Below are 16,258 nucleotides of genomic sequence, written 5' to 3'. Positions count from 1 at the left end.
ATCATATTTTAAAGTATATTGGTGGCTGCATCCTTTTATGGGTATGCCTTTAAACGTTAAGGATTGGGGAGTTTATCAGGATAAAAAAGAAACGGAATGGAGCTAAGCACAGGCAAAATCATAGAGGAAAACCTGGTTCAGTCTGCTTTCCACCAGACACTGGGAGATTAATTCACCTTTCAGCAGGACTATAACCTAAAACACAAGGCCAAATCCACACTGGACTTGCTTACCAAGAAGATAGTGAATGTTCCTGAGTGGCCGAGTTACAGTTTTGACTTACACTACCAGTCAAAAGTTTGGACACATCTACTCATTCACTCGTTTGTCTTTATTTTTACAATTTATTACATTGTAGAATAATAGTGAAGACATCAAAACCATGAAATAACACATATGGAATCATGTAGTAACCAAAGAAGTGTTAAACAAATCAAAATATATGTTAAATTTGAGATTCTTCAAATATCCACCCTTTGCCTTGATGACAGCTTTGCACGCTCTTGGCATTCTCTCAACCAGCTTCAGGAGGTAGTCACCTGGAATGCATTTCAATGAACAGGTGTGCCTTCTTAAAAGTTAATTTGTGTCGGATTTCTTTCCTTCTTAATGCGTTTGAGCCAATCAGTTGTGTTGTAACAAGGTAGGGGGGATATACAGAAGATAGCCCTATTTGGTAAAAGACCATGTCCATATTATGGCAAGAACAGCTCAAATAAGTGCAGTCGCAAAAACCATTCAGCACTATGATGAAACTGGCTCTCATGAGGACCGCCACAGGAATGGAAGACCCAGAGGTCCCTCTGCTGCAGAGGATAAGTTAATTAGAGTTACCAACCTTAGAAATTGCAGCCCAAATAAATGCTTCACAGAGTTGAAGTAACAGACACATCTCAACATCAACTGTTCAGAGTGGACTGCGTGAATCAGGCCTTCATGGTCGAATTGCTGCAAAGAAACCACTACTAAAGGACACCAATAAGAAGAAGAGACTTGTTGGTCCAAGAAACACGAGTAATTGACATTAGACCGGTGGAAATGTGTACTTTGGTCTGGAGTCCAAATTTGAGATTTTTGGTTCCAACCGCCGTGTCTTTGTGAGACGCGGTGTGGGTGAACGGATAATCTCCACATGTGTTGTTCCCACCGTAAAGCATGGAGGAGGAGGTGTTATGGTGTGGGGGGTGCTTTGCTGGTGACACTGTCTGTGGTTTATTTAGAATTCAAGGCACACTTAACCAGCATGGCTACCACAGCATTCTGCAGCGATACACCATCCCATCTGGTTTGGGCTTAGTGGGACTGTCATTTGTTTTTCAACAGGACAATGACCCAACACACATCCAGGCTGTGTAAGGGCTATTTGACCAAGGAGAGTGATGGAGTGCTGCATCAGATGACCTGACCTCCACAATACTCTGACCTCACCCCAATTGAGATGGCTTGGGATGAGTCGGATGGCAGAGTGAAGGAAAAGCAGCCATCAACAAGTGCTCAGCATATGTGGGAACTCCTTCAATATTGTTTGAAAAGCATTCCAGGTGAAGCTGGTTGAGAGAATGCCAAGAGTGTGCAAAGCTGTCATCAAGGCAAAGGGTGGTTATTTGAAGAATCTCAAATATAACATATATTTTGATTTGTTTAACACTTTTTTGGTTAGTACATGATTCCATATGTGTTATTTCATAGTTTTAATGTCTTCACTATTATTCTACAATGTAATAAAGAAAAACCCTTGAATGAGTAGGTGTGTCCAAACGTTTGACTGTTGCTGTAAACGTAATTGAAAATCTATGGCAAGACCTGAAAATGTTTGTCTAGCAATGATCAACAACAAATTTGACAGAGCTTGAAGAATTTTGAAAATAATAATGGGCAAATGTTGCACAATCCAGGTGTGGAAAGCTCTTAGAGACTTACCCAGAAGACTCATAGCTGTAATCGTTGCTAAAGGTGCTTCTACAAAGTATTGACTCAGGGGTGTGAATAGTTATGTAAATTAATTTCATTTTCAACATATTTGCAAAAATGTCTAAAAACATGTTTCACTGTGTCATTATGGGGTATTGTATTTAGATGGATGGGGGAAAAAAATCTATTTAATCCATTTTGAATTCAGACTATAACACAAAAAAATGTGGAATAAGTCAAGGGGTATGACTACTTTCTGAAGGCACTGTATGTGAAAATGGCGCGTTTCTATGATCTGTAGTTATAAAGATAAGAAGAAAGGTTCTAAAAATTGCTTCTCTGTGACATCACATGGTAGGATTAAAAGTAAGGGAGGGTATTTTCTTGCTCCCTACGTCACTGTGAACTCATAGTGTTTGAAAATCACAGTTTTTGATATGTTTTAACTTTTGATAATGTTATCGGGTATAACTTTTTTACTTAATATTTTTGCGTCATTTTCACATATGTAGATACTGGTATTGTGCTGGACATAATGAAAATGATTGGAATGTCCCTTTAACTGCCGAAAATGCTGTTATCAAGGTAATTTCCTTAGTAACTCACGTCAGAGGTCTGCATGTGGGAGAAGTCGGGACTCAGGGATGATAGACGAGTTTCTCACTAGTAATTATCAGTTGGAGGGCCGTTCAAGTGGATTTTTCCCAGTCGTATGTGGTAAATTCCCACTTCCCACTTGGTTAGGAATGCAGCATAAGACTGATATAATAGTGCTGGGCTGCTGGTCGTTTCCAGCACTATTGGAACATACAGTGATCCCAATAACTGAAACAATGACAACACAGCTTCTAGGAATCGGGGATATTGGTTGATTGCTTACTCACTCTCTCTTGCTCTGGCTTTTGGGATCTCTAATCTCTCCCCCCCTCCCCCCTCTCACTCTCTTTCTTTATCTCTCTCAATGCTTCTGGGGTGATGCACGGGGAGCCTTTATTGATTATTGATGTTCCTCCACAAAACATACCAATGGAGTCTCTGCAGAGAAAATGATACATCTGTAAAATACCAAAAAACTGCTGTCCTTGGTAAAATACCAAATCACTCTTGTGGCAAGTGAAGTGGTTCTCAATGACCAGTGCCACAGTGGGACATATAGCCTTGTGGCTGGTGTAGATAATGGTGGTTTGATGTAAGATGTGTGGAAGTAGAGAGGGGGTAGGGGGTTGAGGGGATGGTGATGCAGTGTGGTGGGGTGGGGGAGTCAACCACATGGGGAATCCGCCTTTTCAGATCTTCTTTCAGTGTCATAGCGCTTCCCGTGTTCCCTTCCCTCCTTTCCCCTCCAACCTTTGCTGCTCACACAGAGATGTGGCCGGTATCAGCCGAGGCAGCGTTCTCGCATTTCACAAAAGACTCATTCAGTCCAGCACAGCCCCTGCAGAGAACTGAGTAACACTCTCCACAGCACCTCTCCCTCCTCCCCCACCCCCTCCCACTCCACAGCAGCACACTTCCATCAAAACCGCTCTCTCCCTCTTCGATCTTTTCATGGCAATCCCACTCCCCCCCCCCCCCCCCCTCCTGCCTTCTGCCGTAGGAAAAATCCCTGTGGCGCATGGCACGACATTCCGATCCCGCTCTGCAGCAAGAGGAATGGGATACATCTAGTATGTACACAGGGGGGTGGGAGTGGGAATTCGATCAAAAACCTTTTCCCATTCAAGGCCATGTTCAAATCACCCGAGCGCAATAGGATTTGATGAGACGGGAGCTGTTTCACCACAAAGATCATGCAAAAAAGACCAGAACTCTCACTGCATCAAGCACAGGGGCTCATGAAAACATAATGCCCATGAAATCTGATGGGTATAATTTTACAATTTCTTCGACATTTACAGCTCTCTTTGTGGACCCCAGTAAGAGTAGCTGCTGCTTGTTCAAACGCTAATAGGGATCCAAATAAACAAATGGGAATCTTGTTCTTCCTACCCATCAATCAAATAAATAATATAATACCATACTTGTGTGTCATTTTAATTGTCTCTTTGAGCCCTTCACTGTAGATCTCTGTATAATTTATTTCAACTTTTTCCAATCATGCCAAAGATGTTATGTGCAGCAGTGTTGGTGTAACTGCAATCATTGTACATGTCAGAATAGATAGGTCAGAATGGGGATACAAATTAGACCACAGAAGTGAATGTTTCAAGTTTCAGGTTTTATTAGTCGCATGTATGGGATACACATGGTATACACCATCCAACGAAATGTCATCTATATTCAAGGCCATAAGTGCCTAGTAGACTGAGTAGACTGTTACGCATGAAGGATCCTTGCACCTCAAGGTAAAAATGTAATCATGCACATTAATTTCTCAAATGCCAACTAATGACTTTTGAATGATACAAAAACTCTAGGACATGGTTAATGCCCCCTCTCCACATGGTTTGAAATTTGATTAACTGTTTCAGTGTGCCCTTTTGACCTACTCACCCAGCCCAAGGCTAAGTCAGAAGAGGCATTCATTCCCCAGTGACAGGCAGGAAGGGAGAACAGGTGAAAACATATGGCATCAGCCACGTCTTCAGTGTGCAGTTGAAATGTTAGTTGGCTGCACACTGGATGCTTCGCCTGTCAGGTCAAATTCAAATACGTGTTTTTTTCTTTCTCCTGAGAAGATTATTTTTTCTGTGGTGAAATGGGATTTGACGAAAGTCTGCGCTGTTCTCTTACAATATTATTCTTCCCTGCTCTGTTGGGTCTTAAGCAACGTCCTCAGACCCTCACCCACTTGAAGACATTGAGGAAAGCACAGCAAAAACGTCCTTGTGGGTTCTGTGTCTGAGGCGTTCAGATAAAGAAACTGCTGTTTCTTTCTTCCCTGCTATCCCAGGTACCATAGCTCTTTGACTTCTGGTAGGAGAGGAAAACTCTCTTGCCGAATATTTCATACTTCCTCTCCCAGGCTACTGTGTTTTGAATTTTAAACATGACTCCCCTAAGTACCCTGAGTGTCAAACGTATTCTCCAAATGTGCACCTTCAGGTGTTTTATCCAACTTAGCAATAAAGTTAGGAATCAAGTTCTTGAATAAGTTCTTGGAAATATATTCATATTGGTCAGCATAAAATCAGTACCAGATAATGCATAGGTATTCTTTGGCAGCCATGTATTTAACGTGCAGTGTGCAACCTTTTATTGACATCTATTGCATCTATCTCTGTCTACCTCTGTCTACCTGTTGTCATGGGCTTACTAGCACATGACATACAATGGAATCTTACATGACAAAAATAACATTTTAGGTACATTTCAGATATGCCGCCAGGCAGCATACATAATTGTGTGTGTGTGTGTGTGTGTGTGTGTGTGCATGTGCATGTGTGCTTGTGTGTGCTTGTGTGTGTGTGGCTTGTTGATTGTCTGGGGAGAGATGGAGGGAGTCTTGGCAATGGGATTTTCCAGCCTATTACCCATAGCTAATTAAGCTGAAGTATTGCTAACTTGGTAGCTACAACTGTCATGGCCTCTACAAACTCTACACTGACTTACAATGAAACATCCAAGCATGGAAGAGCCACCCTCAATCAACTCTGGCTTTTTTTCTTTATTTTCATAGATGTTTTTAACATGGTGGTTTGGTTTAATCATGTATGATGTTATGTTTGTAATGCAATATGTATACATTATACTACTGCCTCTCCACAGCTGGTTCACTGGTCAAGTCAATACTTTACTACATACAGTGAAGTTGTAATACTTGTGAAAGTTGATTCATGGTCGATACTAGCTTTGTGTGCACAAATAGATTCATTTTTTCATTTTTTATTTAGGGGGTAGATCAGCTTTAATATTGCAGATCGATTGTAACTTCCATGTAAGGATTTTTATGATGGCAAAAGCTATATCTTCCACCCCTGCTGAACAGGCCACCAATCAGCGTACAATGCTACCCGCAACAAAAAGAGATTGTTCTTGAGTTACCCAAGACAGAATCCCATTGACATTCAAAGGGAAACTTAGTGATTAAGGGCCCTCTGTGATCTACCAGAAGTGAGAAAAAGAGAATCTCTGCGGTTGAGCCACTTTCTGTCTGATGTGTATGAATCCATCGTTCACAGTTATCTGGGCGCTCATATAGCCTAGTCACTGCTCGGAGAATCAGGCATGAGTAATTTATTGGATGTGTGCAAAGCCTCCTTAATGGGTTCAGCTGGGGATGATTGGATGCTGTGCAGGCAGAGAGAGAGTAGAGAGCCCCATGCATCGCTCCTTTCCTCTCTCAGACAATGATCAAAATAATGTCCTGTGCAATAATGCAATTCCAACGGAGTGCAAACAGTGATGCAAATTTGAATGCCTCCAGTCCTGAAGAAAGGAAGTAATTGACAGGAAGCGTCTCGACACATCACAGACCCTTCCAGCAGCCATTAAAGGCACTGCAGACACAACTCGACAACCTCAAGAAAAACCTCCTGACAGGATTCATCCATTAAAGATATGCTTTTAATTGTTGGTATATGTCTGCTTTAATCAGACAGTACTCCATTTAATGCCTAGAAATCTTTAGGGAAGCTAAGCATTTAAGTAGGAATGGCTCCCAAGCCTAAATCGGGTCTGGCCAAGTGTGTCTCTTCAAAAAGCTCTGGAATTGTATGTCATATGACCCATATATTTACACCTGTTGTGACATATATTGCGTTATTTTATGGCTGGTTATGACAGGTTGTGACACCTACATAAGAGTGTCAAAACCCACATTTATTCAAATATGTTTTTTCCCTGCAAAGAAGTTTCCTTTCGTTTGAACGTTTTTTCTTAATTCCTTTGTTGTTGTTGTAATGAATTCTTTACAGTTATGTTTTTTTTGTTCATCATATTTTAAATAACTTGTAGAAAATATACTTTATGACACTGTCATGAAGCATTATGACCATCCTGTGTCACTTTACTTGGACTAAGAAAATGCACTTTATGACACTGTCAAGAAGCATTAGAACCATCCTGTGTCACTTTACTTGGACTAAGAAAATGCACTTTATGACACTGTCAAGAAGCATTATGACCTTCATGATCATATAAGCCAGATGGGCCTATCACGTACATAGAGGGTGTCTTGTCCTGCTCCTGAAATCTGCTCCTGCATTCATCCCAGTCATCAGCAACAGAGCATTGGGGTAGGTGCATGTATGACATCAATGTGCACTCAATTACAATGATAATTTAATATGTTCCATTTCAGAAAATGTTATATAACATAAACATACTGTTGACAAGTAGGCTATGGTGTGACGGAATGTTTTGCCTTGTGTGGTAGGTTTCGTAGGTTTTAACACTCTTTTGTAAGTGTCATTACCAGCCATAAAATAACACAATATAAATGTATGTCAAAACAGGTCTAAATATATGTGTCATGACAGTGTTATGACCATATTCTGACATGTTATGACAAGTTATGTCAACTGTTATGACATATTATGACATTGTTATGACCGTGTGTGTTTGTTTTCTTTTCTTTTTTATGGATGCATTTTAGTCCAGACTGGTTCAGTAAATGTGTATTTTGTGTTTCCTTGGGAGCAGCAGAGCCTGAGGAGGATATGAGGGGAAGCTAGACAGTAATTAGCTAAGTGGATTTGGCCATATGGAATATGACTCAGGGAAGGAGCAGGATACAGAGGAGGGGAGGTGCGTTCTAGAATCTAAGGTTCAGTCCAAACCCTGCATGCCCCTGGTCGCCAGGCTGGTCTAATTGCTGATGCAGACAGTAATTTGTGCTACTTTACTGAAAAAGCGTTTTCCTCAGCAAAAGAACAACATTAAAGGGACTATCATTAATTTTTGGATTGAGGCATAGAGCTGGAATTACAAAATAGATGACCTGGGACTTCGATTTATCTCAACAGAACACTACTTTAGAGATCTGATTTTGGAGTGTTAATGTACCTTTAAAACTAAACAAAATATCTAAAACAGAACCATCAAATAGAGATGTTTATTAACACAATCTATAATTACTATTTACAGACTTTCCATCCCATTAGTGCATTAATTGACTTGTTGGGGAGAAATGGTTGACCACCCAGAAAAAGGTACTCAACAGGATAATTACTTTGTTCTTCCACAACACTGGATAAGACAGAACAACAGGCATGTTAATGACAGCCTGTATAAAAAATGAAAATAAACAAACAACTTTGCCTTCCTGAGGGGTATATTATGAAGGAAGCTAAATCTACTCAGGGTTTTCGAAAGCTAGCCAGCTTCAGTTAGCTTCTAATTCCAGCTCATGCTTCATCCGTCCTATGACGGTGGATATTGCTCGTCCACCAGATGCCAGTGGTGTAAAGTACTTAACTAAAAATACTTTAAAGTACTACTTAAGTATTTTTGGGGTATCTGTACTTTACTTTAATATTTATATTTTGGATAACTTTTACTTGTACTCAACTACATTCCTAAAGAAAATATGTATACATTCATTTCCCCTGACACCCAAAAGTATTCGTTATATTTTGAATGCTCAGGCAGGACAGCAATATGGTCCAATTCACGCACCTATCAATATAACGCGTTGTCATCCCTACTGCCACTGATCTGGCGGACTCACTAAATCCAAATACTGTGTTTGTAAATTAAGTCTGAGTGTTGGAGTGTGTCCCTGGCTGTCCGTAAATTACAAAAAAAACAAGAAAATCATGCCGTCTGGTTTGCTTAATATAAGGAATTTGATATAGAGCATGACAAGTATGACAATTGACTTTTTCACTGTACTTACAGTAAGTGCATTTAAAACCAGATACTTTTAGACTTTTACTCAAGTAGTACGTTTCTGGATGACTTTCACTTTTACTTGAGTCATTTTCTATTCAGGTATCTTTATTTGTTTACTCAAGTATGACAATTGAGTACTTTTTCCACCACTGCTTGCCGCTAACTCTAGCAGGCTTGTAACTGTGCATGCTTGTCGCATGTTTCATTGAAAGAAATGAAAGAAAAGTTATCTTACAAATTCAGCAGGCTACGGTGAGCAAATAGGCTTTTAGAAGAGGCGACTTTACTTTATTCTTTATCATTAATGCCGTCTTTGGTGTGTTTTGGTGTGCTGATCAATGCACAAGCACCTTTTTTCCCACTCCCATCGATAAAATAATTGTATTAAGTCATATAAAGCTTTACTGTGCATGAAGTTTCAAATGCATTTTGTGATTACTAAATGTGTAATGTGATAGGTATTTTAACAGTATTATTTTTGAACACAAAAAAACATTTGATAAAAATGAAGGTGATGATGACGCAACCTTTGCAAGAGGGAGGGATCTTATTTCATTGGACACTTCATTCAGGGTAAATGGAGTTAAACCTGAGTTAGCCTGCCCCGGAGCAGGTTAGTTTTGAAGGATTCGTTGCCATAGAAATGTACCTGGCTAAAAGGTGAGCCACTTTTATGGTACCGGTTATCCCAAGTTGAACTCAGAGTTGACCAAAGTTACCTCGGTAACTCCTCAAACCTGATTCATAGTATAGGGCTCTGGTTTTGACTAGCCAAGAAAAATGGAAACAACTGGAAAACAGTAGGCCTGCACACCAGAGATTAAAAAAATTAGGGCAGTACACTTCAATATGAAAATTACCACTTTTTGGTCTGTGTAGCAGACAGGATTATACAGTGCATTCAGAAAGTATTCAGACCCCTTGACTTTTTCCACATTTTGTTACTTTAAAGCCTTATTCTAAAATGGATTAAATTATTATTTTTGCAAATGTATACAAACTTAAACACAGACATACCATATTTACATATGTATTCAGACCCTTTGCTATGATACTGGAAATTGAGCTCAGGTGCATGCTTTTCCATTGATCATCCATGAGATGTTTCTACAACTTGATTGGAGTCCACCTGTGGTAAATTCAATTGATGGGACTTGATTTGGAAAAGCACACATCTGTCTATATAAGGTCCCACAGTTGACAGTGCATGTCAGAGCAAAAACCAAGCCATGAGGTCGAAGGAATTGTCTGTACAGCTCCGAGACAGGATTGTGTCAAGGCACAGATCTGGGGAAGGGTACCAAAATATTTCTGCAGCATTGAAGGTCCCCAAGAACACAGTGGCCTCCATCATTCTTAAATGGAAGAAGTTTCCTAGAGCTGGCCGCCTGGCCAAACTCAGCAATCGGGGGAGAAGGGCCTTGGTCAGGGAGGTGACCAAGAACCTGATGGTCACTCTGACAGAGCTCTAGAGTTCCTCTGTGGAGATGGGGAGAACCTTCCAGAAGGACAACCATCTCTGCAGCACTCCACCAATCAGGCCTTTATGGTAGAGTGGCCAGACGGAAGCCACTTCTCAAAAGACACGCCAGCCCGCTTGGAGTTTGCCAAAAGGCTCCTAAAGGACGCTCAGACCATGAGAAACAAGATTCTCTGGTCTGATGAAACCAAGATTGAACTCTTTGACCTGAATGCCAAGCGTCATGTCTAGAGGAAGCATGGTGGTGGCAGCATCATGCTGTGGGGATGTTATTCAGAGGCAGGGATTGGGAGACCAGTCAGGATTGAGGGAAAGATGAATGGAGCAAAGTACAGAAAGATCCTTGATGAAAACCTGCTCCAGAGCGATCAGGACTGCAGGACAATGACCCTAAGCACATAGCCAAGACAACGCAGGAGTGGCTTCGGGACAAGTCTCTGAATGTCCTTGAGTGGCACAGCCAGATCCCGGACTTGAAGCTGATCGAACATCTCTGGAGACACCTGAAAATAGCTGTGCAGCGACGCTCCCCATCCAACCTGAGAGAGCTTGAGAGGATTTGCAGAGAAGACTGGGAGAAACTCCCCAAATACAGGTGTGCCAAGCTTGTAGCGTCATACCCAAGAAGACTCGAGGCTGTAATCGATGCCAACGGTGCTTTAACAAAGTATCTAGTAAGGGTCTGAATACTTATATAAATGTCATATTTCTTTTTTAGACATTTGCAACAACAAAAAAATACAACCAGTTTTTGCTTTGTCATTATGGGGTATTGTGTGTAGATTGATGAGGGGAAAAAACAATGTAATCGATTTTAGAAAAAGGCTGTAACGTAACAAAATGTGGAAAACGTCAAGTGGTCAGATTTTTTTTATTTTTTTATTTTCCCTTTATTTAACCAGGTAAGCCAGTTGAGAACAAGTTCTCATTTACAACTGCGACCTGGCCAAGATAAAGCAAAGCAGTGCGATAAAAACAACAACAAAAATACCACAGAAAATATATATACAGTGTGTGCAAATGTAGAGAGTCAAAAATACAAGGCAATAAAGGTAAGGCGGTAAGGCAATAAATAGGCCATAGTGCAAAATAATTACAATTAGTGTTAACATTGGAATGATAGATGTGCAAGAGATGATGTGCAAATAGAGATACTGTGGTGCAAATGAGAAAAATAAATAACAATATGGGGACGAAGTAGTTGAGTGGGCTAATTTCAGAAGGGCTGTGTACAGGTGCAGTGATCGGTAAGGTGCTCTGACAACTGATGCTTAAAGTTAGTGAGGGAGATAAGAGCCTCCAGCTTCAGAGATTTTTGCAGTTCGTTCCAGTCATTGGCAGCAGAGAACTGGAAGGAATGGCGGCCAAAGGATGTGTTGGCTTTGGGGATGACCAGTGAGATATACCTGCTGGAGCGCATACTACGGGTGGGTGTTGCTATGGTGACCAATGAGCTATGATAAGGCGGAGATTTGCCTAGCAGTGATTTATAGATGGCCTGAAGCCAGTGGGTTTGGCGACGAATATGTATTGAGGACCAGCCAACAAGAGCGTACAGGTCAGAGTGGTGGGTAGTATATGGGGCTTTGGTGACGAAACGGATGGCACTGTGATAGACTACATCCAATTTGCTGAGTAGAGTGTTGGAGGCTATTTTGTAAATGACATCGCCGAAGTCAAGGATTGGTAGGATAGTCAGTTTTAAGAGGGCATGTTTGGCAGCATGAGTGAAGGAGGCTTTGTTGCGAAATAGGAAGCCGATTCTAGATTTTACTTTGGATTGGAGATGCTTAATGTGAGTCTGGAAGGACAGTTTACAGTCTAAACAGACACCTAGGTATTTGTAGATGTCCACATACACTAGGTCAGACCCGTCGAGAGTAGTGATTCTAGTCGGGTGGGCGGGTGCCAGCAGCGTTCGATTGAAGAGCATGCATTTAGTTTTACTAGTGTTTACGAGCAGTTGGAGGCTACAGAAGGAGTGTTGTATGGCATTGAAGCTCATTTGGAGGTTTGTTAACACAGTGTCCAATGAAGGGCCAGATATATAAAAAATTGTGTCGTCTGCGTATAGGTGGATCTGAGAGTCACCAGCAGCAAGAGCGACATCATTGATATACACGGAGAAAAGAGACGGCCCAAGAATTGAACCCTGTGGCACCCCTATAGAGACTGCCATAGGTCCAGACAACAGGCCCTCCGATTTGACACATTGAACTCTATCTGAGAAGTAGTTGGTGAACCAGGCGAGGCAGTCATTTGAGAAACCAAGGCTATTTAGTCTGCCAATAAGAATGCGGTGGTTGACAGAGTCGAAAGCCTTGGCCAAGTCGATGAAGACGGCTCCACAGTACTGTCTATTATCGATCGCGGTTATAATATCGTTTAGGACCTTGAGCGTGGCTGAGGTGCACCCATGACCAGCTCGGAAACTGGATTGCATAGCGGAGAAGAAACGGTGGGATTCGAAATGGTCGGTGATCTGTTTGTTAACTTGACTTTCAAAAACTTTCGAAAGGCAGGGCAGGATGGATATAGGTCTGTAACAGTTTGGATCTAGAGTGTCACTCCCTTTGAAGAGGGGGATGACCGCGGCAGCTTTCCAATCTCTGTGGATCTCAGCCGTTATGAAAAAGAGGTTGAACAGGCTAGTAATAGGGCTTGCGACAATTTCGGCGGCTATTTTTAGAAAGAAAGGGTCCAGATTGTCTAGCCCAGATGATTTGTAGGGGTCCAGATTTTGCAACTCTTTCAGAACATCAGCTGTCTGGATTTGTGTGAAGGAGAATTGGGGTGGTGGGGGGGGGGGGGCATGGGCAAGTTGCAGTGGAGGGTGCAGAGCTGGTGGCCGGGGTAGTGGTAGCCAGGTGGAAAGCATGGCCAGCCGTAGCAAAATGCTTGTTGAAATTCTCGATTATTGTAGATTTATCTACAGTGCAGCTGGGCAGCTGGGAGGAGGTGCTCTTATTCTCCATGGAATTTACAGTGTCCAAAAACTTTTTGGAGTTAGTGCTACAGGATGCACATTTCTGTTTGAAAAAGCTAGCCTTTGCTTTCCTAACTGCTAGTGTATATTGGTTCCCTGAAAAGTTGCATATCGCGGGGGCTATTCGATGCTAATGCAGTACAACACAGGATGTTTTTGTGCTGGTCAAGGGCAGTCAAGTCTGAGGAGAAACAGGGGCTATATCTGTTCTTAGTTCTGAATTTTTTGAATGGGGCATGCTTATTTAAGATTGAGAGGAAAGCACTTTTAAAGAACAACCAGGCATCCTCTACTGACGGAATGAGATCCATCCAGGATACTTGGGCCAGGTCAATTAGGATGGCCTGCTCGCTAAAGTGTTTTAGGGAGCGTTTGACAGTGATGAGGGGTGGTCGTTTGACCGCGGACCCGTTACAGATGCAGGCAATAAGGCAGTGATCGCTGAGATCCTGGTTGAAGACAGTGGAGTTGTATTTAGAGGGTATGTTAGTCAGGATGATATCTATGAGGGTGCCCATGTTTACGGATTCAGGGTTGTACCTGGTAGGTTCCTTGATAATTTGTGTGAGATTGAGGGCATCTAGTTTGGATTGTAGGATGGCCGGGGTGTTAAGCATATCCCAATTTAGGTCACCAAGCAGTACGAACTCTGAGGATAGATGGGGGGCAATCAATTCACATATGGTGTCCAGGGCAAAGCTGGGGGCTGAGGAGGGTCTGTAGCAAGCGGCAACAGTGAGAGACTTATTTCTGGAAAGGTGGATTTTTAGAAGTAGAAGCTCAAACTGTTTGGGCACAGACCTGGATAGTATGATAGAGCTCTACAGTAGATTGCAACTCCACCCCCTTTGGCATTTCTATCGAGACGGAAAATGTTGTAGTTGGGGATGGACATTTCTGAATTTTTGGTGGCCTTCCTCAGCCAGGATTCAGACACTGCTAGAACATCAGGGTTGGCGGAGTGTGCTAATGCAGTGAATAACTCAAACTTAGGAAGGAGGCTTCTGATGTTAACGTGCAGAAAACCAAGGCTTTTACGGTTACAGAAGTCAACAAATGATAACTCCTGGGGAGTATGAGTGATACTGGGGGCTGCAGGGCCTGGGTTAGCCTCTACACCACCAGAGGAACAGAGGAGGACTAGAATAAGGATACGGCTAAAGGCTTTAAGAACTGGTCGTCTAGTGCGTTGGGTACAGAGAATAAAGGGGGCAGATTTCCGGGCGTTGTAGAATAGATTCAGGGCATTATGCACAGACAAGGATATGGAAGGATATGAGTACAGTGGAGGTAAACCTAAGCGTTGGGTAACAATGAAAGAGATAGCATCACTGGAGGCACCGATTGAGCCGGTCTCGGCGTGTATGGGGGGTGGAACAAAGGAGCTATTTGAGGCAGTTTGAGAATGACTTGGGGTTCTATATTGAAACTGTATAATAAGAACTAACTGGAACGGCAATAGGCAAGGCATATTGACATGGGAGAGAGGCATAAAGCAATCACAGGTGTTATTCGAGAGAGCTAAGACAACAACTGGTAATGGCGATGAAAGTTTGGGCTGAGGCTAAACAGATAAATAGGACAGGGTACCGTGTAAAGGAACAGTCCAGCAGGCATCAGCTGTGCAGCTGAGTGATCATAAGGTCCAGTCAACAGCAATATGTGAGTCCGAGAGCAGTTTGAATTGGTGCTAAAGCACAGCGAGCAGGAAGCACGGCTGTTGTTTGCGTGTGCTAGCGGGCCGGGGCTAGCTGATGGATCTTCGTGGTCGTCGCAACAGGAAGCCTGTTGAAACCACAGACGATTACGTCGGCAGACCAGTCGTGATGGATCGGCGGGGCTCCGTGTCGACTCTAGGAGGTCCCGTCCGGTTGACAGAGAGGTAGCTAGCCGGGAGATGTGCCTAACTTGAGGCTAGCTCAAGGCTGATTAGCCAACAACAACATCCATTTGGTTGCAGCTAGCTAGTTGCGATGATCAGGTGTTAAAGATCCAGTGATTTAGTGATTCCGGCAGAAGGTCCGATATGTTCTGGGTCGATTAACGCGCTGTGCAGACAGTGCAGACTGCAGGCTAGAGCTGGCTGGCTAGAGCTGGCTCATTTTCAGCTACCTACCAGCTGGCTAGAGCTGGCTGGTAGGTAGTGCAGGCCATGGACAATGGTGAAAAACCGCTAATGGTGGCTAATAGCATGTAGCTAGTTAGCTGGCAACTCCCGTCCGGTAGACAAAGAGGTAGATAGCCGGGATATGGGCCTGGCTCAAGGATAACTGGTGCTTGCTTCGGGGGCAGTGGTGATTAGCCTACAGCAACATCCATTCGGTTGCGGCTAGCTAGTTGCGATCCGGTGTTAGGGTCCAGTGATTCAGTTATTCTGGCAGAAAATCCGATGTTCTGGGTGAAAACCGCTAACGGTGGCTAATAGCATGTAGCTAGTTAGCTGGCAACTCCCGTCCGGTAGACAAAGAGGTAGATAGCCGGGATATGGGCCTGGCTCAAGGATAACTGGTGCTTGCTTCGGGGGCAGTGGTGATTAGCCTACAGCAACATCCATTCGGTTGCGGCTAGCTAGTTGCGATCCGGTGTTAGGGTCCAGTGATTCAGTTATTCTGGCAGAAAATCCGATGTTCTGGGTGAAAACCGCTAACGGTGGCTAATAGCAAGTAGCTAGTTAGCTGGCTAGCTAGTTTCAACTGGAGATTCTAGATAAAGGTGAGTAAATAATAGAATCCGTTCCACATTGAGTGAGGCGGGTTGCAGGAAAGTATATTTAGTAGAAGGATGAAAAGTGTGATAGGGAAATATGTACGAAAAATACAAAAAAATACAAAAAACAGGCTATTTACACGGACTCACAACGAAGGACACGACCGCACTGCTACGCCATCTTGGATAATGATGGATAAATCACTAACAAACATAGGTTTACATGCAGAGGGAAACCAAAGCAACATTTCTGAGGGAGTACTTAGACATTTGGATCAATGTTGCTCTCACAATAAAATAATGGCCAATAATGAAGGCAGGTCTATTTATCAACCAGCAGTACCCCTTCATTGATGCCAGTCCAGATTGACTTGTCAGTTGTGATTGCTGTGGAAGGGGCT

The 16,258-nt window shown here is 42.7% G+C and overlaps 1 protein-coding gene across 1 annotated transcript in view; it reads right to left on the bottom strand.

Moving 5' to 3' along the window:
- LOC311110733 (gamma-aminobutyric acid receptor subunit pi-like) overlaps positions 1 to 16,258 on the bottom strand; it is a gene marked incomplete at both ends in the record, with an annotated part of 61,648 nt that overhangs the window by 23,895 nt on the left and 21,495 nt on the right. The gene's annotated exons all lie outside the window — the stretch shown is intronic.

Source organism: Coregonus lavaretus, assembly GCF_964263955.1.
Source record: "Coregonus lavaretus genome assembly, chromosome: 36".
NCBI lineage: Eukaryota > Metazoa > Chordata > Actinopteri > Salmoniformes > Salmonidae > Coregonus > Coregonus lavaretus.
Note: the sequence above shows the minus strand (reverse complement) of the source record. Positions and strands in the feature narration are given on the sequence as shown.